General features: G+C 36.7%; 1 long non-coding RNA gene across 1 annotated transcript in view; it reads right to left on the minus strand.

The window, feature by feature from the left end:
• Positions 1 to 10,152: 10,152 nt before the first annotated feature.
• Positions 10,153 to 23,333, minus strand: part of LOC139008114 (uncharacterized) — a 38,325-nt gene continuing 25,144 nt past the window's right edge. Inside the window, exons 2-3 of the long non-coding RNA XR_011471099.1 lie at positions 10,888 to 11,018; positions 10,153 to 10,287 (exon numbers count right to left, since the gene is read on the minus strand). This is a non-coding gene — a long non-coding RNA (uncharacterized lncRNA). The remainder of the gene's footprint in view (positions 10,288 to 10,887; positions 11,019 to 23,333) is intronic.

The following is a 23,333-nucleotide window of genomic DNA, read 5'->3' on the forward strand; positions in this document are numbered from 1 at the left end:
TTAGAGCATTATTTAAATACAATATTGTTCTAGACGTACCAGACATTTAAAAATAGTTTTAGAAAGTTAAAGTAACATTTAAAATAGAGATAAAATACTGAAAAGGATAAAACAACATTTTTCTCATATGCTTATACAACTGGAAAATTTTAATTAAAATTAAAAGCAAATAAAATTAACAAATATAAAAAAATAATTGTTTTCCTGTAAACAAGCATTCCCCGCTATAAAATACAGAGAGATAGCAATTTCATCTTTAAAATAAGAAGAATAAATATCTAGGTATGAAGATAATTACAAATGTGAAAGATTTTTATGAAGAAAAACTTTTAAATTCTACTAAAGATATATGTTTTTTAAAAACTTCAAAAGCAAAAAAGATAAAACTTATTCTTGCACAGAAAGACTCAATATTGTAAAAATGTAAGTTTAAACTAAATTAATCTACAGATTTCACATGATCCAAATAAAATAGCAACAACCTTATTTTTGGAACTCAAGCTCGCTGATTCTAAATTTCTTATGTAAAAATAAACATGGAAAAATTGGCAGTAAGTTTCTGAAACAAATAAAAAGGAGTAAAGGAGAAAACCTCGTCAAGATAGTAAGATATATTTTAATACGACTGTAATTGTTTGGTGCTGATATCAGATTGATCAATTGGACAGAAGCTCAAAAAATAAACAGAAATACATATGAGAATTTATTGTATAATAAAGTGGCATTTCATATCAGTAAAAAAAAACAACCAGCAGCTTTTCATTAAATGATATTGGAATAACAGGCTAGCTATTTAGAAAAAACACAAGCTGGTTATTGTCTTAAGAGTAGACCCCAATAAATTTCAGATGTATCAAATATTTAAATGTAAAATTAAAAGTTTCAAAGCACTAAAAATTATATTAATAAAAAACTTGTTTGATAAGAAAATGTGCCTTTTAATAAGATAGACCATCCAAAAACAGCATTAGAAAATATTAAATTTGACTACATAAAAATTCTTATGCTCCCAAACCTCTCAATATGAAGAATTTTAAAAATATTTTGCCAAGCTTACTAAATAGGGTAATATTCTTTACTTATAATAAATATGTAGTAATTTTTAAAAATCATAACTGAACTAGAAAGTAGGCTCATACAGAAGGGTAATTTAATTATACATATCTAATTATAAACTCTTAGCCTTTGACTCAGAAATGCCACTTCCAACATTTATACATGAATCCATCTGTAAACAAAGATATAAGAACAAGGATGCTCACTGCAGCATACTTAGGAAGAACAGAAGTCTGCAGTACCTTTAAATGTCAAGCAGTAATAAGTTAAATCAATTTCAGTCTATCCATAAATGAAATACACTGCAGCTGTGAAAAGCAAAAGAAGCCTCAGAGCTGATAATAAAAACATCACCAAAATGCAATGCTAAATAGAGAAATATTTCATGTCTTCATGTGTATATGCATTTTTTTAAAATAAATACAAACGACTTAAATCTAAGCTGGGATTGGAGAGCAAAGATAGGAAAGAGAGTTGTTCTTCATATTACAACTTCTTTGCCATTTGAAAATTTTGCACATAGAGATACTACTTTTTAAATTAAAAAAGGAAAAATACTGTTAAAAACCAGAAAGTTGAAGTATTACTTAGCCTCTTTATAAACTTCATTTTTTCATGATTTGACAACAACTAATAAATTTTACAGAATATTAGAATTGGATTACAAAATTTAATATCACAATTTCTCATCTTAATATTTCCCTCCCTTCAAAGCAAAAATAATGCTGGGGGTCAGGAGGAGGCAAAGAGATTTGCAATGATCAATGTGATCTTTCAAAATCCTTATAATGCAACTGCAAAAAAGATTAACATATTTCATTGATGCTAAAAGAACCTATTAGCATGTATGTGACTTAAAGGAAAGAGTACAAGAATTGTATTCAGATAATATTGGTTTGAAGCTGGCTGTGTGACTTATTTGGGCAAGTTATTTAATCTTTAAAAGCCTCAGTTCACTGAATGAAAAAAACAGAGATATGGTAACAACTTTACAAGTGTAGTTGTGAGGGTTAAATTATGACATATTAACGCTGAATAAAGATTCCAGCCAGGACTTTTAGTATGATAAATTGTCTATACAAAAGAGATTATCTTTTTGGTATTGTCTACAACAGGATCTTCAGGCCAGAAAATGGTTAGAGGTCCCAGCAGATCCAGAGTAAATTCCAAAAAACTATAAAAACAGAAGAATGGAAACCACATGCAACTTAATAGAGTCTCAATTCACTAAGCAACTTCTGACCAAATGTGAAAAGCTCAGAGGCATGTGGGTTATAGTCAGCTGGGTGTGTTTTGAATGCTCTTTAAATACTCTTTAATTTGTTGTTGTTTTTAATGACCTGATTGAGAATTTCAGGTTCTACTAAAGAAGCATTTTATTTGTTCTTTAGCACAACTCTTTTCTTCTAATTTTCTTCTCTGTTTTCTGCCTCCTCTTTCGTTACATAAATAGATAAACCCATGCCATATGTGTAATTTGCTTCAATTTCACTTTCTCCCCTTATAGAAAGCTGTTTTAAATGGACTATACCAGCAGAACTGGAGGTGCTAACTAGATCAAGCAGTTAATTTTGAAAATGTTGAAGACTTTCTGTAACATTTGTTTATGTTGGCTTTTTCTTTTAGTTTCTAGGAAAATTTTATCACTGTGACAGTTAATTCAAATCCCAGCAAGACCTGGTAAGCAAATAACTGGCCAAGTTTTAACTAGGAGTATTCCTTAGCCTTTACCAAAAGAAGAGCCAATTTGAGGTGTATTTCTATAATGGATGAGCCTTCTGTCTGAGTATTCCATTACCTCATTCATTTTAAAGTCAATTTAGAACTCGTGGACAGTGCCAAATTTACAGCCCTGAGTCCAGACTCCCTTTTTTAGTCCACAGAGAAGGGATTGCATAAGTTGTCATGCTGCAAGCCTTCTGAGCTAGCCACACTCCATCACATCCTTATTCCTGAGGGGACACAACGGTTTCAGACTCTTAGTCTATCCAATAATGTAAGTACCATTAAAGATCAGCAAATCTAGTTGAAACCTTGGATCCTCATCTTACAGGACATTATCATATCACAAATAGAATAGGTTGCCAGAGGCCACCAGGCTCTAAAATACCCAAGATGCAAGCCACTGGATATGTATGTGTTTGTTCTATAATTACAAATTAGTAATCAGTAAACTTATAAAATATTTAATTTTCCCAGAGTTATTTAAGAACCATCTCCTGCGAGACTTGGGCCCATAAATGTGTAGAATCTAGGTTTTAAAAATGACACTTTAGACTGTCATCTCTAAGAAGAAATGATGTCATGGTTGTTTAGGGACTTAAGCCTATTTGTGTGCAAACCCCATCTATATTTAGCATTTTCTGAGGGATGGGCTAAAACATTGCTGGGATAGGATTACCTTTGCTATTTCTCAGTATCACTGCTATTGTGGGCTTGGTTACATCATTTTGTTAAATGTCCTGATGCATGAGGCAACAGAGAGCTTTGGCCCCACCAGATGACTTGTCTTTTGTCACAGATGTCCTGATCTTTGCTGTCTATGTCTTCTCCCTCTGGTTTCCTCTGCTTGAAAATATTCAGCTTTTCTCTAGGGGCCAATGTGGACTTTGTGGGGACATCAGGTTCTATCTGGGGCTCTGTGCTTTGGTATATAGGTGAAAGCTATGTCCAAGTAGAAGTTCAAAATTGAGGAAGACATCTGTTTTCAAGTATTGGGGCAAGAACAGAAAACAAGATCAAGGTAGTTGGGATTTGAGAGGGGAGTGAAATCTAAGAGTCTAAGAAGAAATTTTTCAAGAATATGATAGGTGTCTAAGGCTCATTTTTAATAGGATAGGACAGCATAGTGCAGGGAGGCATCAGTCTTCTTAAAAGTCTAGAGTCCAGACAGCAACTGTGCCTTCTCTCCCTTTCCACCTACCACTGATGTTTTCATTCTTCACAGCCTAATTCAAATATCATCCATCTGAAGCCTTCTGAAACTCTCTTTCCTGACTCTCAACAGAATGAATCATTCCCTCCTCTCAGCTCTCTCAAGACTTGCTCAAATTGCCTAGTTTGGAACTTATCATTTTAATATAGTTAGGTATAAGATTCATCTTCTTGAGTTGAAACTAGGTATGGTATTTTATTCCTCTTTATATCCCTAAAACATAACCAATTCATAAGGTGGATGCATAATTTAGATTAGATGAATTGAATTCAAATATTACTTGCGTCCTCCATGAGATCTGACTATGCATATAATAAGTCAGAAGCTTTCATGAACCAGAGTTTATTTCCTACCTGATTAATTCCACCACCACCATAAAAAGTGTCTTAGTATACCTTTGTATTAGATGAGACATTTACATAAACTTTGATACAGAAAAACAAAACTAAACAAAAATGTTATTGGAATTATGGGTATATGGGTCAAGGGAGGTGAGTTTCAGAGACAAGATAAATTTATTTTCTGCAGCTGACATGAGGAAGAGCTAGTGGGCTGTGGGGGAAGAAACAATTCTATTGATCCACCTACTATGAAAGAATATTAAATATCTATGATAACTGTGGTACCAATAACTATTTCAAAGGCAAGAAATGGTATTTACATTCCTACTGTGGCATCTGTGAAACATTTAGATAATTTAGTTCAAGGTTTTAATCTGATTTCCGGAGCCTTCTGAGTGGCAGTGTGCCCTGTCATGTTTGGAAGGAGTGCTTATTCAGAAGGAGCAGCATCTTCATTCTTTAGTCATTAGTGAAAATGGGTCATAGATCATGTCATGTTGTCTGTAACCTAGTTACAGTTCTGGCAGGAGGGAAGTTTCAAGATCATGATTTCACATAGGAACCTTTAAAAACTCATTAGCTTTTGATAATTATACTAATATCTAAAGCCTTAAAATCACGGAGCTAATTGCTGCAAAACATCAGCTGAGAAGGTGTTCTGGGTAAGTTTTTCTCTTTCAACTTTCAGGGAACAAAAGAGAAGGCAGTCCAGGTCTCTACTATGTCACCCTATTTCAGACGCAGAAGAGTTAGAATTTCACAGAAGCATTGTGAGTTAGCGGATTCTAAAAGGAAAAGCAAGAATATTAGAGCAACATCTCAAAATGTGACTCTGGGCCCTGGAGAAGCCTCTCTACTTGTGATTGATTTGCATTTCTGCCTATGTCTGAATTCATATTCCATAAGCACAGATGGAGGTGTGATAGATTTTTTTTTGAGAACATCTATTTATTCAGATACCGGATTCAGTCTCTGAGTGGAGAGATGGTAAAGGCTGCTGTGAGCAGATGGCGCATAGGCACTATGACTTCAGAAACAACATTCTTTAAAGATAAGTGGCACAGTAATAATAATAATACTTAGCACATATATTGCACCTTTGGTCTGCCAACATTAACTAATTAATCTTCAGTAGACCTCAGTGAGATAAGTAAGTGCGTATAATTATCTCTATTATGCAGTCAAGTCAACTAAGAATGTGTCTGCACATACTGTGGAAGAATTGGCCCAAGTTAAAGACCGGTTGGATACAATTTGCATGGCTCTTTAAGATTTCTGCTCTAGCAGCAGAGACTAGTATTTCTAGACACTCTGCTGTTTGAGGCACCAAGTAGATTAGAAGCAGGATCTCAACTGCAACATGTATTTCCTTCAGAAGGTTTCTGCTGCAGGAATCCAATTTAAGCCTGGGGGAAGTTGAGTCATTTTTCTAAAGCCCAAGAGGCTATGGCTGGTCAGAAGCAAGAATGGAATTAGAGTGTCTGCCTACTTCTTTTATTTAAACCAGCCAATTTGAGTACACATACCTATTAGGGACAGTCTTTAAATTATTGAACTAAAATTAAGAGTCCAGAGAAGTCTAAGTTTTCCTTGCTGTACCTGAGGGTTTTCCACCACAAGTTGGTTGAATGTACCCTATGGCTTTAACCAAAGATATTAATTAATAATCCACACCAGAATGAAGGGCTGGTAAGCTTCTATTGACAATGAATTTATTAGAGTCTGAGGTTTTGATGCTGCTGACATAAAGGAACAAAAGTGTCTGCCTCAAGTTCTTAAATTTGGGATTAATAGAGTGTTCTATGATAACGAGAGGTCTCAGCTTCGATTTGAGATGCATAGCAAAAAAAGGCTTCATCAAAGCAAGAGTCTTAATACCACATACACAAACTTAATATGAGGATTTAAGAAGAAAATGTATGGGAAGTGTCTCTCAGTACCTGCTACATGATGGATGAACAAGTAATATTTCAATCCCAAAGCCACCTCTTGGTATGACTTTGGACAAGTCACAATCATCTAGACTCAGTTTGCTCATCTATAAAATAAAGGCTGATTCCATCAACTATAAATAACTTAAAGACTAAAAACCTGCTTCTATTCCTCTCAAAAGGGTCAAGGATACTGCATAACCTCATGATTTCACATTTTAAAATCCTTTTGTTTTCTATTACAATACCTTTTATTCTTTGTATCTGAAGTCACCAATTTTTGACTTGTAAACTTAGAAGGTGATCATCTTTGATCCACTTTTCTCTTGTCTATTTTAAACCTGCTCTTGTTTTATGGAAGGGCACTCAAACTCAAATGCTTTGAAAGGCAAGAGAGAGAACATTAAAATGTGCAGATGCTCAATATCAAACAATAGCCAGTAATGGTGCCTAGAGACAAACTAGCAACTGCATGCCCTGAATTCAGGTACTCAAATTGAAAGTCATTTTTAACACACATCACATCTGGGCACAGATATATTTCTTAAGTCATGAAAGACATTTCCTTTTTTGATACCACGCTTGCATCCTATGCTCTGCTGTTCCCTTGGACTAGAATGCTCTCTTCCTTCCTCTCAATTATCAAAGGTCTTTCCATCTTTAAAAGTTCAAATTATATCCAAGCTTTGCCATAAAGTCATTCCTGGTTTTCACAGTTCATAATGATCTCTTCTTACTCAGGATCCACAAGTTCCATCTTCTGAACACCACATTTAGCATTGATGAATGGTATATGGTACCTATTTTAAATATTACACATATTTGTACTGTTACCTTTTTAGGCGATTTATACATATCAGTTAAGAGTACTATAAGAATTAACTGAACTAAAACACATTGAACTGAGAACTATGTCTGGCACTTAAGAAATCCTCAGTATTAGTATAATTATTTTGTCATTTTGATATCATGATTTTCCTCTACTAAATTTTCAACTACATTCTTCCCTACTTTGCCTGGCACAAATAAATTATCATAAAGCTATCTTACATGTTATAACAACTGAGTTTACCAAGAAGTTGGTCAAACATTTAATCCTTAAAAAGCACTTAGTGGTAGGTCATATTAGCTGTCTCCATAACAGGAAAGACGTAAGGCTTGGAAAAGGTTTGCAAATTAAATTCCATAATTCAGCTAGAATTTAAATAAACAGGTGCCTCAGAGCTCTTGACTCCAAAACCAGTCCAGGGGAAGAATTCATCAATGTGCTGACTCAGTGGCTGTCTCTAATATAATTCCTAAGCTTTCCTTGGTTTCCTATCTGAGCCATGTGAGTTTTATTGCATCTGAATGGGTCTATAAGTTACCTGCAGGGTATATGTCTTCTATTTAGATTATAATTTCCTTCAGGGAGGGGCTTACACCAAGTATTTTAAGTTGCACTAACCCCTGGTGATAAAAATTGATATCCTCTTGATTTTGAATAAATATTTTAACAACTCATGCTACTTAGGACTCTCATGTCAATTTGACTACTGATTTTTCATGTGACCACTAAGAAAACCAGCAAATATGTACTGAAAACATATTATTTATATACATTTTTAAATATTTTTATTGATTTTTAGAGAGAGAGGAAGGGAGAGGGATAGAGAGATAAAAACATTGATGAGAGAGGAATATCATTGATCAGCTGCCTCCTGCATGGCCCCTATTGGGGATTGAGCCTGTAATCAAGGTATGTGCCCTTGACCAGGATCAAACCCAGGACCCTTCAGTCCAAAGGTTGACACTCTATCCACTGAGCCAAACCAGCCAGGGCTATATATATTCTAAAAAGTGATTGCCAATAAAATGATAAAGTAAAATACATAATATCTTGGGTTTTCACTAAATCTACTTCATTTAATCAAATTATTTTACTTAGGTAGAAAAATTATTAAAAATATAAATGCAGCACAGTTTTCAGACTTTCTGTGATAGCACAATCCTCAGAAATTATGATGTCATTTGTGAAAGTCCACAAAATATTATTCAGTTCCATCTTATTCACAGTAATTGAGCATAAATGTTGGTATGTACTGTTTAATATTTTACTTATTAATCTTAAGTTTAAATTAATTTCTTAGAATGCAAAATAACAACCAAGGGCTTCATGTCCATTCATCAAAAGCTGGTATTTATGTAGGAATTGGTATGTTTATATTTTAAAATTCTTCTCTTACTCGTTTATTCATTTTGCTCACTAGAGTAAGGGTAATGATACACACCAAATCTTGAAACTATAATCATCAAACTAACACTAATATTGGGAAAAATAATAGATGACAATTGTATTATTTTCCTGGAAATTGGGAGAAAATAACTACTGCTTGATTTTGGTAATGAAACATAAATATTCCAGTTTGAATGCTCAAAGTTTGAAAACTCCTGCATTGGAAATCAAGGTGAATCTCCATTGTCCCTCTAGTGCAGCGGTTCTCAACCTGTGAGTCGCAACCTCTTTGGCTGTCTAACGACCCTTTCACAGGGGTCGCCTAAGACCATCCTGCATATCAGATATTTACATTATGATTCATGACAGTAGCAACATTACAGTTATGAAGTAGCAACGAAAATAATTTTATGGTTGTGTCACAACATGAGGAACTGTATTTAAAGGGCCAGAAGGTTGAAAACCACTGCGTGTGACCTTTATTTAAACACTAGAGGCCTGGTGAATGAATTTGTGCACAGATGGGCTCCCTCAGCCTGGCTGGCAATCAAAGCCTATCTGGGTGCCAGCTGGCAGGGGGAGGGACCGCAGGAAGTTGGCCAGCTGGGGGAAGGGAACATGGGAGGTTGGCCGGCAGACTGGAGGGAGGGGTCATGGGAGGTTGGCTGGCCAGGGGGAGGGGCCATGGGAGGTTGGCTGTGGGAGCACACTGACCACCAGAGGGCAGCTCCTGCATTAAGCATCTGCCCCCTGGTGGTCAGTGCACGTCATAGTGACTGGTAGACCAGTTGTTCCAGTCATTCATAATGGTTGCTTAGGCTTTTATATATATAGACTAGAGGCCTGGTGCACAAAATTCATGCAAGGGTAGGGTCCCTAAGCCTGGCCAGCGATCAGGGCCGATTGGGGCCTTCTGGCTGCTGGCTAGGGCTTTCCTTCCCCAACTGCTGACTGCTGGCCAGGGCCTTCCTTCATTCCATGCCACCCCCTGGTGGTTAGCACAAGTCATAGTGAGCAATCAAACTCCCGGTCTCCCGATCGAACTCCCAAGGGGACACTTTGCATATTAGCCTTTTATATATATAGATAATCTGTATATTAACTCATTTTTTTTTCATTTACCTGTCTTATTTTTTTTCTTTAACAGTGCAGAACAATGCACATTTTACAGAAACATAATTATTTAAGAACACCTCCTCTTCTAACAAGGGGAATCTAGGTCTGGGGGTTACGGAAAACTGGAGGTCATAGCAATCATGGGAAGACCCTGGCAAATTAAATTGGCCATTATAACAGCTACAATTGGTTCTAAAAGTTTCATGTTTGCTGGGTGTTAAAAACAGAAATCAATACAAGCCCATAGGTTGAGTCCAGAGAAGATAATAATTGTGAAGTTAAAGGCGCAGATATATAAATACCTATATCTACTTATCTATCTATCTATCTATCTATCTATCTATCCATCTATCTATCTATCTATCTACCTACCTACCTACCTAGAAAGAGAAGTGGAGTAAAAGACAAGTCAACAAGAAGATTATTTTTCAGCCATAAAATGTATGTATGAATATTCCATTGCTATTCTGATGGTGATAGAAGGAAGATTAAAGAACAATTATCATGAAAATAGAGGAGCAAATTTGGCATTTCCTCCTTTTAGTAAATATCCCTCATTCATTTTATCTATTAGTTCTAGGAAAGCTTCCTTTCCGAAGCATTTGTTCCCAGCTCCATGAAACTACACAGGTGGTGCTGCCTCCACGGGAACCAGTCTCCTTGATGAGGGCCCGCCAATTATTTGTAGTGAACCTAAAACAGAAGGATAAATATTACATGTTGATGGATGCTTGTCAGGGAAGGGAATGAGGGGCTTTCAGTGGGACTTGTCAGACACAAAAATCTTCAGCAGATCTGCATTTTCAACGGCAAAGTGGCTAGAATTCTACAGCTGCTCCACTGGTGAACCTCAAGATTTATCTCATAAATTTAAATTATAGATGACATAGCACTGGAATGGAAATAGATGACACCTTTAAAAATAAACCTAGTGCAACATTTGGGAAAAAGAATCACACATTTAAAAGGGGGAAAAAGAGAAAGTTCCAATTTGCCAAAACAGAGCTTTTATTTATTGTCCTATTTACAATTCTGTCTAAAATTAGCATCTCTCTTTAGTCCCCTTTATAAGACATGCTGTGGAAGAGCTCTGGAAGTTTTGTGCAACTCAAGTAGTAAGCCTGGGTGCAGCTATAACAAAAAGCGTGCCAAGGTTGAGAGCCAAACTGGCAACGTTTTCTGTTGTGTCAGCGTTTGAGTATTATTGCAATGTTATCATATTGCTGAAGACAGGGGAGCATGGAGACAGCAGGGCCCAGGCTAAGGAACATTGGAAAGAAAGAGTGCACCTACCTTCAGCAGAGAGTTTGGCTGCATTGGACGAGGCTTAACTTTAATAGGAACCAGTCAACTCAACTTTAATCCAATCCTGTAAAATTGTGCTTTAAAATTTGTTCCAGGAGATCTTGATTCGAGCAGTCTTTCTAAATCAGATAGTGGTAAAGAGTAATTAAGAATATAGGTCTGAAAGCCTGCAACATCAGATGAAGACTTGCATGCATTATAAGGAAATTTCCCCTAGCCATAGCAGGGGTAGGGGGTGGGGAATGTTTTTCTTTTAGGGAAATTTGAGAGCAAAAAACCTGAGATCTCCCCCTCTTCCATTCATGTATTCATTCACATGTCCAGATAAAAGTCAATGAAAATTTGGACATTTGTCATGAGAAACCACAATAGATTTCAAAATTTGAGCAAAGTTACTACCAATATTAGAAGAGTCAATTGATGAAAACTCAAAGATCAAAGCAACAGCTAGAAGCAAAATGAGTTAAACCAGAGCTATAACCTATCATGACCATTAAAATGTTTGCTGAGGGGGGAAATGTATAGCAACATTTTGATCATTCCATGCAAGCTATTATGACAGTTGGGCTGCACTATATTAGAAACTTTTTTTAGGGAGGGGAGAAACTAAGTAAAAATCAGAGGAAACAGGGCACAGAGAGAAACATGAGTTCTCCCAGAGATACCTCCTCCCTCCATTATTGGTGGCTTCTGTTCTGAGGTCAGTCATGGGAGTACACATATATTATTCAAAGGATTTGAAGATTGAAGTAGTGAGTTTAAGAGCTTTACCCTCATTCACTACTTGCCTCATGTGCTTTCCAATTCCCTGTAGCTAAACAGAGTCAAACATATTCTCACCCTGTGATCAGTGTTGGTTTTCAACTGACACTCTGCCTGTGGAGCTCAGGAGAACCAAACACCTACTGGAATGTGTGGAAAAAAACAGATAGCAAGGCCGCCAAGTGACTCAGTCTCCGCTTCCATTCCCTGGGCTTTATCAACTTTGTTAATGGGGCATATGTGCTGAGAACTATGTAACATTAAACATGGGAAACACTTCCTGTAAAAATGTTTCATTCTTTCTCAAAGCCAATACACTGATAGGTCTAGTGTCCAGGTAAAACACCACCCTCTAGTGTACACCTCTAAACAATGCTTTTAGAACTCCTCTGATGGTAACGATTACGACAGTCGAGAATGTTAAAATAAGTATTACAATGAGGATTGTTTCCTATTAATATCCATAGGGCAATACATGTGGGGAATAACTGTACTATGGGTAATCAAAGTAACTGCTGATTTTCATTAAAAATGAAGCAAACAGTTGGCTAGATGGTATGAATCCAGCAAAGCTCATTCATGTAGTAAGTATTAGTGAGTATTTGCTATGGAATAGATGGAGTTCTATGACACAACAAGGATAATAAACACAAATTACAAAATGTAAGAAAATTATTCCAATAGGTGAACATTATCTGAGAAATCCCCTTGATGCCAGCTTTTCAGGAAAATAACATAAATCGCTGGGGCTAAGATGGCATTCAATTACTTAAAGGAAACTGAAAATGTATTAACAGAAACACAATGTTTCTCAGAAATGCTCAAAACAATTGATAAATAAAATGCAAATTACCCAAATACATAAGGGAAAAATTATGTAAGTATAGATTAGAAGCTTTTTTGATATTATTTTGCCTGATTCCATGTGAATAAAAGGAGTAGATGGGGCAATTAAAAGTATGCTACAATTCTCTGGCATAGGAGATTGTTGGGAAATCCTGTGAAAACATTTGACATTGCTCTCTTCTCACTTGTACAGAGCTCAAAGAAATTGAACTCTTTTGTTGAAAATGTCTGCAGATCCTTTCTACACTGGTGACTATCTTAGGAAACTTTTTATTTTCTTCATTCTATCTAGCCTACATTGTTGAAAGTGGATTTGGCCTGGTATATAAGTGTGAAGCATTTGAGAGTGTTAAAAATTCTGCCCACAGGAATGCATCAAATTCATTTATATCTTCCTAGATAATATCTTCAAAATGCCTGATGAAAATTCCCTCATTGATATTTTCCAATGGAATCAGGGAACATCTAATATTTCCATCTAGCAGAAACATCATTGTTCATCAGTGTTATCTTTAGTTAACAGCAAGTTATTTAGATTTTTGCTACTAACAAATCTTTTCTCACATACATACAACCATGACCTAACTGCCTTCAAACATTTTTGGAAGTAGTTGAAAGTTAATAAGAGACCTGTACATGTATGTATGCAGGCGTACATTTTGCCCAAGTTTTTATATATGTGTATAGTGAAAATCAGCAGCACACAATGTACTCAGGAAGAAAATATCCTCTCAAAAGAAAATTATAGTGAATGTTCCCTAGAATTTGTCTTCAGTCATTACTAAGGAAGAAACAGAACTTATCAGCACACTGGGATCCAGGAGATCCAAGTTCCTACACTGGCTCTAATTCTAACCAGGTATTATGAGGGGAGATAAATAGCTTTTCTTCACAAATTTCAGATTCTCAATTCATTTATGTGTGAATAAGGCAGAATGATTATAAAAGCCTCTTCAAGTTGTGATAGTCTATAATTTATAAGGCTTAATAGTTTGGCTCTCTAATTAATATTCAAATATAAGGTTATATTACATATTTTGGAAAATTTTAGATTAATATTGCTATAATCAACACCAAATAATGCAGAACATCTAGAAAAACAACCTTTAAGTAAAGAATTTAATCTCATATTGATGACTCCCCTGTTGGTCTAATGCTGTGCGGCATTGAGGCAGGAGGACAAGAGTGAAATGAGGCTGCCTGCATTAGAATCCACTTTACTATCACTAGCTGCACGACCTCCATCACTTATCTGCACCTCTTACCAGAAATATGGAAATTAAATAGCACCACTTCTGTTTTGAGGGTTGTTTGAAGGAGAAAATGAAATTAAGCATATAAGGCTTTTAGTACAGAGTATACATAGATATAGAACTTAACAATTTTTTTATTATTATGACTATTCTACCATAGAATGATAGAGAGAACAATAAGAGAGAAAAATATACTTCAATTCTTATTTTTAAAATAATGTTTTGGGGGATATAGATTTTTCAATCCTCATCAAATGGTTAATAATCTTTAATTTTGCCTCTACAATTGGCATAATCTCTTATATTTACTAGTTAGAAATACAGGTAGCAGCTAGCCAATACCCTAGTTTGTGCTATGGAAGAGATCATGTTTGAACCCATAGGGTAGTTTTCATGAGAAATGGCTAAGCTGTTAGGTATGAATAATGAATAATAAATTAGATGGGAGAACATTTATTAATAAAAGTATCTTTCTCATTGTATTCCCAACAGCATATCAGTAAGAATAATTTTGAACCAGTAGCAGCTACACAGGCATCTGCTACCACACATACCAAATGAAAGTGGGAAGAAAGCACATTATAACTGTGGTGAACATAGCAATCTACCACACGAAATTTATGTTATTTAGTTAATCCAACAATATAGTTTGACAGGTTCTTTAAAAATAAACAAAACAGTGCATTCTGAAATTTATCAAGTGATTTTTTTTCAAATAAATATCCACGCTGTTTCAATGTTCTTTAAACCTTGACATTTATGTTGAGTTACACACTTGCTATGAAAATGGAAACTTGGATGCCTACAAAAGAAAGCCTTTTGGAGTTGAGAAATAATTTTCACTGCAGTTTCATATGGTCTCTCCAAACTTCAAATCCAAATGTCAGAGCTAGAGATTATGATGACTGAAAAAAGTAGAGGTTTTGTTGATGTTTTCTATCCTATTACTGTTCTTATAAAGCTTTTTGTTCCAACTGAATACAACACATCATATGGTCTCTAGTTAGCACTGGCTGAGAAAAAAGGAATTTGCAGAGTTCGGAGAGACTAAATAGATAAGAGATAATATGGCCTGAGGATATCAGCTTCTGCACATCTATTTATTATATTTGCCAGTGTGCATAAAAAATAAAGAGGTTTTGAGTACGGAGCATTATCTTACAAGGGTGAAAAAACACCCTGAAACTAAATTCCTATTTTCAGAACTCTGACAGAAATGAGGAACTGAGGCCAAACTGACACTACTTAGCAATCAACAAAGTTGTCCATGTATTCATCAGCTCTACTGGGCACATTTAGCACAATTGATCAGGCTAACTTTGAGAAAGATCATAAGGAAATAAAGACTCCTTCGAAGCAGTAGGGAAATGAATAGTTGAATGGAGAAAATTGTGCCACACATTTCTTGTCCTATAACTGTTAACGCCAGCAGTCACAATCAGTAGTTTATTGTATAGGGCAATCTTGTTGATTAGAAACTGGATTCAAGTTCATCAAAATGGAATAGCATATAACTCATCTCTTCTATTCCTACAGAAATAACTTATGCATCTTTATAGACATTTTTATTTGTAGCACTATGTCATAAGGATTGGCTTTGAAAATGTATATAGTGCCTTGTCAATCACTTCTGCCATTCATTTCTTAAAGGAACTAAAAAATCAGCAAAAAGAAAAAACACACACACACAAATATTTCACTGTGGCAAAAGAGACATTTCTATGTTATTTTTATTTAAAAGTTTTGAAATATTTGTCTTAAAATCTAATTGCTTTGTCATATTATTTGGATCATCTTTATATCAGGATGTAGGCACTTTGCTAAAGTCCCTGTTATGTAATTGTTAATTTAATGATAAAAGAACACCCTAAAGAAGTGGAATAATGTGCTCAGAATTACCCAGGAGGTCACTAGATGGGAAAACAATGCAAAGTCAGGAAGTTTAAAGTTCATCTTCAGCCACTAACTCATTTCTCTGACATGCAACATCAGCTCATTACCCCCAGTCTTGACCCAAACAAAAAAGGATAAACAAACTTAGTTGCTTAGCAACAAGATTGCTGAGCAAAATTGTAGGGGAACTTGCTTTAATGTAGCTTCTTGGGCTTATTGATCATTTCAAGGTCCTTAAAGATTGTGCAACTTTGAAAGCCAGCAACAATGAATAGAAAGCCATTTCAATAGCAACATTACAATAATTATAATATTGTTATTTAATTAATATTTATTGATACATGACTATGTTAAATATTGTTTTAAGTGCTTTGTAGATGTTAACTTGTAATGTAGAAAATGGAGAAGAGATGAAAATTATACTATATATGTGTGTGTGTGTGTGTGTGTGTGTGTGTATAACTAGTGGCCCGGTGCACGAAATTCGTACATAGAGGGGTGTCCCTCAGCCCAGCCTGCATCTTCTCTAATCTGGGACCCCTCAGGATATTGGGCCTAAACTGGCAGTTGGACATCCCTCTCACAATCCGGGACGGCTGGCTCCTAACCACTCACATGCTTACCTGCCTGATTGCCCCTCGCCGTTTCAGCCTGCCAGCCTGATTGCTCCCTAACTGCTCCCCTGCCAGCCTGATTGATTCCTAACTGCTCCCCTGATGGCCTGATCGTCCCCAACTGCCCTCCCCTGCTGGCCTGATCACCCACAACTGCCCTCCCCTGCCGCAACCCACCTCCTCTGCCAGGACCCAACTCCTCCACATGAGGTGGCAGAGACGCCAAGACCGGCTTCCTCAGTGCCACACAGAGCCGTGGGACCCCCAGCCTTCACTGTGCAGAGCAGCTGCTGGGCCCCGCCTCCCCTGTGTGTGTGGCCATCTTGTGGCAGCCATCTTGTGACAACATCGTGATGAGGGCCACCTAGGCTTTTATTAGTATAGATAGGTGTAATGTATATATAAAGTATATATTACAGATGAAAAATTATGCATTAAAAATAGAAATGGTTATTAGGTTAATCTATAAGGCAAAGATATGAAAGACATCGCCATGTGTATACCCCTTTGTTTTAAAGTACATATGAATACTTTATGTGAGCTTTCCTTTCAAAGATCTTAAAACACTTAACTTCAATTAATCTTCCAAGTTCTTGAAAGTTGAATATAGCATAGTATGTTTTATCTTGTAGAAAAACATGTAAAAAAGAGAAAGCTTAAAAGATCATTGCCTCTTCTTAAAGAGGAAAGATAAGTCATATAATAAGCTCATGAACTTTAATGTTCCTTTCAATTTATTGCACTTACAAACCAGATGTTGTGTGAGTGTGTATGTGAAATTTCAGCAACACAACTTAGCTAGTACAAAGGAAACATTGCATAGACAAAATTGTATTAAAGTAATTTTGCTAAATAGTTACTTTTATCAATGCAGTTAATTTATAACCATCAATTATTTGGGGCTCACTCTAAGGATGTTGATTAATAAGTTTCCCAGAGAAATGACAAAAAACACAGCATCCTCATTTTTTCTACTCATATAGGCACAATGTAGCAATAGAATACATAAGATTTCAAGAAAAATGAATTATTCCAGACATAAAAATGTAGCATTTTCTATGTGCAATTTCTTTTTTTATATATTTTTATTGACTTCAGAGAGGAAGGGAGAAGGAGAGAGAGAGATAGAAATATCAATGATGAGAAAGAATCATTGATCAGCTGCCTCTTGCATACCCCCTACTGGAGATTAAGCCTGTAACCCGGACATGTGCCCTGACCAGGAATAGAACTGTGACCTCCTGGTTCATAGATCTATGCTTAACCACTGAACCACACCAGCCAGACTGTGTGGAATTTCAATGCAAACTGACTTGTTTTGAAACATGAAATGATGCCAAGGTTGCCAGAAATACTACAAACTTCATTTCTAATTTCAAGTTTAGTTGCTTGTCCTGCTAAAGAAGTATGTTCTAAGGTTTTTCAGAACCTGCAGATTTACTAGGGGGAGGAGAGCAGTTCACAGTGAGAACAATAGTTCAAGACACCACAGATGGAAATTTAAATGTGGTGTGTTACTGCACATCGGGAGCCAGGTAAGGCAATTGTATTGCAATCTGTGAAAAGATCCCTTGGCATTTTCTTAACAAAAGCAAAGTGTTAGTGACAATGTTTTGGCTTTCTTCCATTTTCCAGTGTATGAGCTCCAATCACCAATTCTCTTTCTACATTTCACATCTTAAATAATTTTACGGTTATACAATTCACATTAATATTTTCCCTCAAACATAAACTTCAGTGATGGCAACACAGACCTTACTAGGTGTTTATGAGATTCTTCAGGAAAAACTATGTTCTGCTCTTGAGCTACAGTAACAGTAGTATTATGTCTTTTTGAACCAAGGTCCTAATTACCTTTTCTCACATGATCCAGTACTTAATCAAGTCAAGTGACTAAATAAAATTGAACCAACTTCAAGACAGGCACAAATAAATGCAAAATAGGAGAGACTGGGAGAGAGAATATACACATCTACACACAGAGAGACCACACACATGGTACAATATTGAGTAGCATGTTGGGATATTCATCTTTAAAATTTTGTGCATAAAATATAAATGTGCAATTTAAAAGATAATTTAGTCACCTTATCAACACCTTCAATACTGTAATCTTATGAAGGCTTAACAAATCATTGACACAGTGATTTGTTTATATATCACATTAATTTCAAAGATACGATGTTTGGAGGACTGAATCTGAAAAGTGATATTTTAAATTTTAATATCTGTAATAAAATATCTCAAACAATTGTCCACAGTGGATAGAAGGCTTCCAGTTTCCAGAATGGCATGTACAAGACTTGGGAGTTGCCACTCCATCCTGACAAGTAAAAAGCTGAACAAAATGAAAAGTGAACAGCCCTTCCTGGACCTGTGAAACCGAGGTCACGGGGAGAACTGCTGCCCTGGAAACCAGCTGGCAGAACAAAGACCTCGCTTTCCTGGAGCAGAAGCCTCTGCGGAAGAGGGTGGAGGGGCCAGCAGGGAGGTAGGAGAACCTGCACTGTAATTGATCAATTACCTGAGGCTCAGCGCGCACAACTCTAAGGTTTAAATCTCCAGGGGGCCCCAGTCATAGGGGTGACCCCCTTCGCCCACTTTTGTGAGTTTTACCTCCAAGAGTTCAGGCTGGTTCTCACAGTGAATATTTGAGAAAAATCCCCTTATGCTTCCAGCAAGAGGAAGAAAAAGGAACCATTTTGACTAGAAGATTGTGTTCTTCTTAACCAGTTCTGCTCGCAGGAGAAACAGTTTAACCAGAATCTAACCTGCTGGGCTCTCTGAGAAACAAACTGATCTGAGTGACAGAAACACCCAGTTCCAGCCAGCTCATGTTGGAATTTTAGGACATGAAACCACTTTGTGTGATACTACAATGGTGAATACGTCCCTTTGTACATCTGTCCAAACCCATAGAATGTACAGCTCCAAGAGGGAACCCTAATGTACACTGTAGACTTTAGGTGATTATGTTGTGTCAATGCAAGTTCATCAATTGCAACAAATGTACCACTCTGGTGGGGGTGTTGAAAATGGGGGAGGCCATGCATGTGTTGAGGCAGAAAAGTCCCTGGGAAATTTCTGTGCCTTTCCTTAGTTTTGCTGTGAACCTAAAACTGCTCTAAGAAATGAAATCTGTTTTTTAAAAAAGCTAATAGACCCTCAAACTTACTTTTTAATATTTCATTTTTATCCAACCATTCTCATAATTACATTCTTCAGTTTTTCTCTTTTCAAATCATTTCAGTTGTTTTACTCTCCCTGCATTCTATTGTTATTATGTAGCATTCATTGGATGCTCACTTGGCATTTAGTACCTAATGCACATAATTCCACTTAACCATTCACATCCATATTTGAAGTAGAAATTATCATTGCCATTTTATATGTGAAGAATCTTAGATTTTAAAATGTTATTAAACTTGTTTAAATCACATAGCTAAGAAGCAACAAAGGTCATAATCTATACTAATAAAAGGGTAATATGCTAATTAGGGCAGACATCTTCCAGACAACCTTCTGGACATCCTTCTGGACAAAGCCGCAGCAGCTGGGAGGGCCGAGGCTCAGGCAGCCGCTGGCAGCTGCGAAGGGCTAAGGTGTGGCTGGGAAGGGCTGAGGTGTGGCTGCGAAGGGCCAAAGAATGGCTGCGAAGGGCCCAGGCAAGGCTGCAAATGGCCCAGGCTCAGGCCAGCAGTGGCAGCATTAGTGGGGTAATGGGGGTGGCACCTTCCCCTGATCTGACAGGTCATCTCCCACAGAAGGAAGCCAGACTTTGGCTCAGGCTGGCCTGAAGCAGAAGCAGTTAGGGGCGATCAGGCTGACAGGGGGGCAAGTTAAGGGCGATCATGCTGGTAGGGGGGCAAGTTAGGGTCAATCAGGCCGGCAGGGGAGCAAGGTGGGAGTGATCAGGCCAGCAGGAGAGCAAGTTGGGGTCCAACAGGCCAGCAGGTAGGCAAGGTAGAAGTGATCAGGCAGGCAGGGGGGCAAGGTAGGGGCAATCAGGCCAGCAGGCAGAGGGGTTAGGGGTGATCAGGCAGAGAGGTTAGGGGCGATCAGGCAGGCAGGCAGGTGAGCGGTTAGAAGCCAGTGGTTCTGGATTATAAGAGGGATATCTGACTGCTGGTTATCCCCCAAGGGGTCCCAGATTGGAGAGGGTGCAGGCCGGGCTGAGGGACCCCCCTCCCATGCATGAATTTCATGCACCGGGCCTCTAGTCCTATATAATAAAAGCCTAATATGCTAAGTGTCCAGTCGTCCATTCAACCAATCAAAGTGTAATATGCTAATGATAGGCTAAGACCGCTCAACTGCTTGCTATGACGTGCATTGACCCCCAGGGGGCAGATGCTCCAACTGGTAGGTTAGCTTGCTGCTGGAGTCCAGCCAATCAGGACTGAGCGAGATGGGCCAAACATGTCCTGGACCCCTCCCATGGTCCCTCCCCGGCTGGCCAACCTCCCGCGTCCCCCAGCCCCAATCGTGCACTGGTGGGGTCCCTCAGCCTGGCCTGCACCCTCTTGCAATCCAGGACCCCTCAAGGGATGTTGGAGAGCTGATTTCGGCCCAATCCCACAGGCCAGGCCAAGGGACCCCACTGGTGCATGAATTTGTGCACCAGGCCTCTAGTTAGAACATAATGTTGTCTGTTAAGTTATAATGTTAACTATAGTATATAGTTGTTAGTAAGGATAATGCACTAAATCCTATTGGTGTTTTGTTTTTTTTCTAAAATAATTCCTCCAACTTGTCTGTTATGCCTCTATAAAGCTACCTTCTCCAGAATTTCTAAGTAAAATTAATAACTTCTTTTACATCTGAGCATTAGTTGAGTCAAATGTTTCAAAAGCTAGGCAAATTTTTCTCATTTTATTTGTTATTCAATATTTTCTGCCAATATTTTGGGACAATTAGGGGCTATATTTAAGGGAATAAGGTTAACTACACAGCTGGTTAGGAGTTAAATATTCTAGAAGAAATAAATGATGCCATTAAATTTTAATTAGGAACAAAAAGTTACCCAATGATACATTATCTCTGCTGGGGGACATAGTAAGATTTAAAAAAAGTAGATCAAGCCAAAGCTTAAGGACATGGATATATGTAAATAAAATTAGAAAATGGCAGATTAGGCAGAGATTCCACTCCTCTGGAGTAAAGAACCATTGCCATGTCCATAAATTAATGACATGTGAATATTTCTCTTGCAAGGAAAAACATTGGGTAGCTTTTGGAAGACTCTATGCCAATGTTAAAAATATTAACATATGAAAATGTTGACTCAGACTTTTCTAAAAAATGCTAGATTTGGTAAATTGTGTTATGATTGTGAAAATCAAACCAGCATTAAAGATTATAAGAAGTCTTAAGGTCAAACTTACAATGACTAGTACTGGTAATTTAACTATTATCAAATTATATTTTGTATAATTTCTAATTTACTATCCTTGCTAAACACATGGATATTAGCTATGATAAATTACACATGAGCATAATGAGGCTTTCAGATTAGATGAAAGAAAACTTTAGTATTTTTTAGAAAGGGAGAAAGCAGGGAGGAAAAGGGGAGTTCAGGTAGCTATAAAATAATCAGATTTAGGATGGCTTCATCTTCTTTAGTGCTTTAATTTTTCAGACATAAAATATACCGTAACTGGATGGTATACTTATTAAAATACAAAAGCATGATTTCACATCACAAAGAAACAGAGAGAGATAAATTTAAGAAGCAAAACAATCACATTTTAAGGCCAAAAACACCCTGAGTTTATTCCTTATTAATGGACTGAAACTTTTTCTAGAAAAAAAGAAGGTGCAAATAAGGTCTAAATAGGCATTTTCATAATATTACCATAAAGAGAGAGATTGCTGTAATTTAACCACTGAGCTGAAATTGAAATCCTTAAAGTGCGTTTTTAGGCACTGATTCTGACCTCCTACAGACCAATTAGAATTGAATAATTGTTGTTGGTATGACAACCTCAGGGAGAAACAAAAGACTTCAATTTCTTTAAGCGAAGCCACAAAGTTGTTCTTTAGAATAGAAAATACGTAGGGGTGGCTATAAATCATGGTGGCTTATGAGATCACGTTGGAGAATGGCATTTCTCTTCTAATAATGTTATTAAGACCACAATGGGACGTGGAGGGCTAACCCATGCACATAATTGATTTGTACATTTCAGCTGTCTTTAAGAATTGATTATCAAAGCCAAGTTGATCTTTTCACTTATATGAATAGTCAGTAAGGCATTTAAGCATGATTTCAAATACATATATTTCTTAGGTGTAGCTTTAGTTTTATGCCTCAGTAGGAGCTATGTTAAATGCTCTGATAGTCAAAACCCATGTACATTTCATTTAAAAAAAACTTGAAAATGGTCACTTTTGATCTATGTAAAAGCTGCTATTAACTGATCACATACAAATGAAGGTATCCGTAGTCTTTTTTGTTTTATTACAGATATATTAGATTTGATTTTAGAGTAGCATTGGGGCATGATTGATGTAAAGGAAACTACAAATACTGATGTAGAATTTTATGGGTTTTAACATATACCCACCCATAAAACCATCATGACAGTAGAGGTAATGAATATATACATTATTGTCCCCCAGATTTTTCTGTGTGTCCCAATGTAATCCAGACCTTTATCCCCCCTCCCCTACCTGCCATCTCCAGGGAACCACTCACTTGTTTTCTGTCACTATACATTAGTTTGCATTTTTTGGAATTTTATATAAATGAAATCATAGAATACATTGTCTTTTTTTGTCTGACTTCTTTCACTCAGCATAGTCTCTGATATAATTCACAAATTAGGATGTCTAGAACACACTCATGCCATTCTCTATCTCCTATAGAATATGAATATTATAATAACTGTTTTAATGTGCTTTTCTACTAGTTTTATAATATTTCATTTTGTTTGAATTGATTAATTTTTTTCCTCTTCATGGTTTATATTCTTTGCATGTCAGTTTTTAATTTCATACCAATTTTTTTTTTACCTATGGAGTACAGATTGATGTATATATATTCAAGAATATATATACATCTTGA

This window comes from Myotis yumanensis, unplaced genomic scaffold (genome assembly GCF_028538775.1).
Source record: "Myotis yumanensis isolate MYYU_CA2020_CCGP unplaced genomic scaffold, mMyoYum1.0.hap1 SCAF_4, whole genome shotgun sequence".
NCBI lineage: Eukaryota > Metazoa > Chordata > Mammalia > Chiroptera > Vespertilionidae > Myotis > Myotis yumanensis.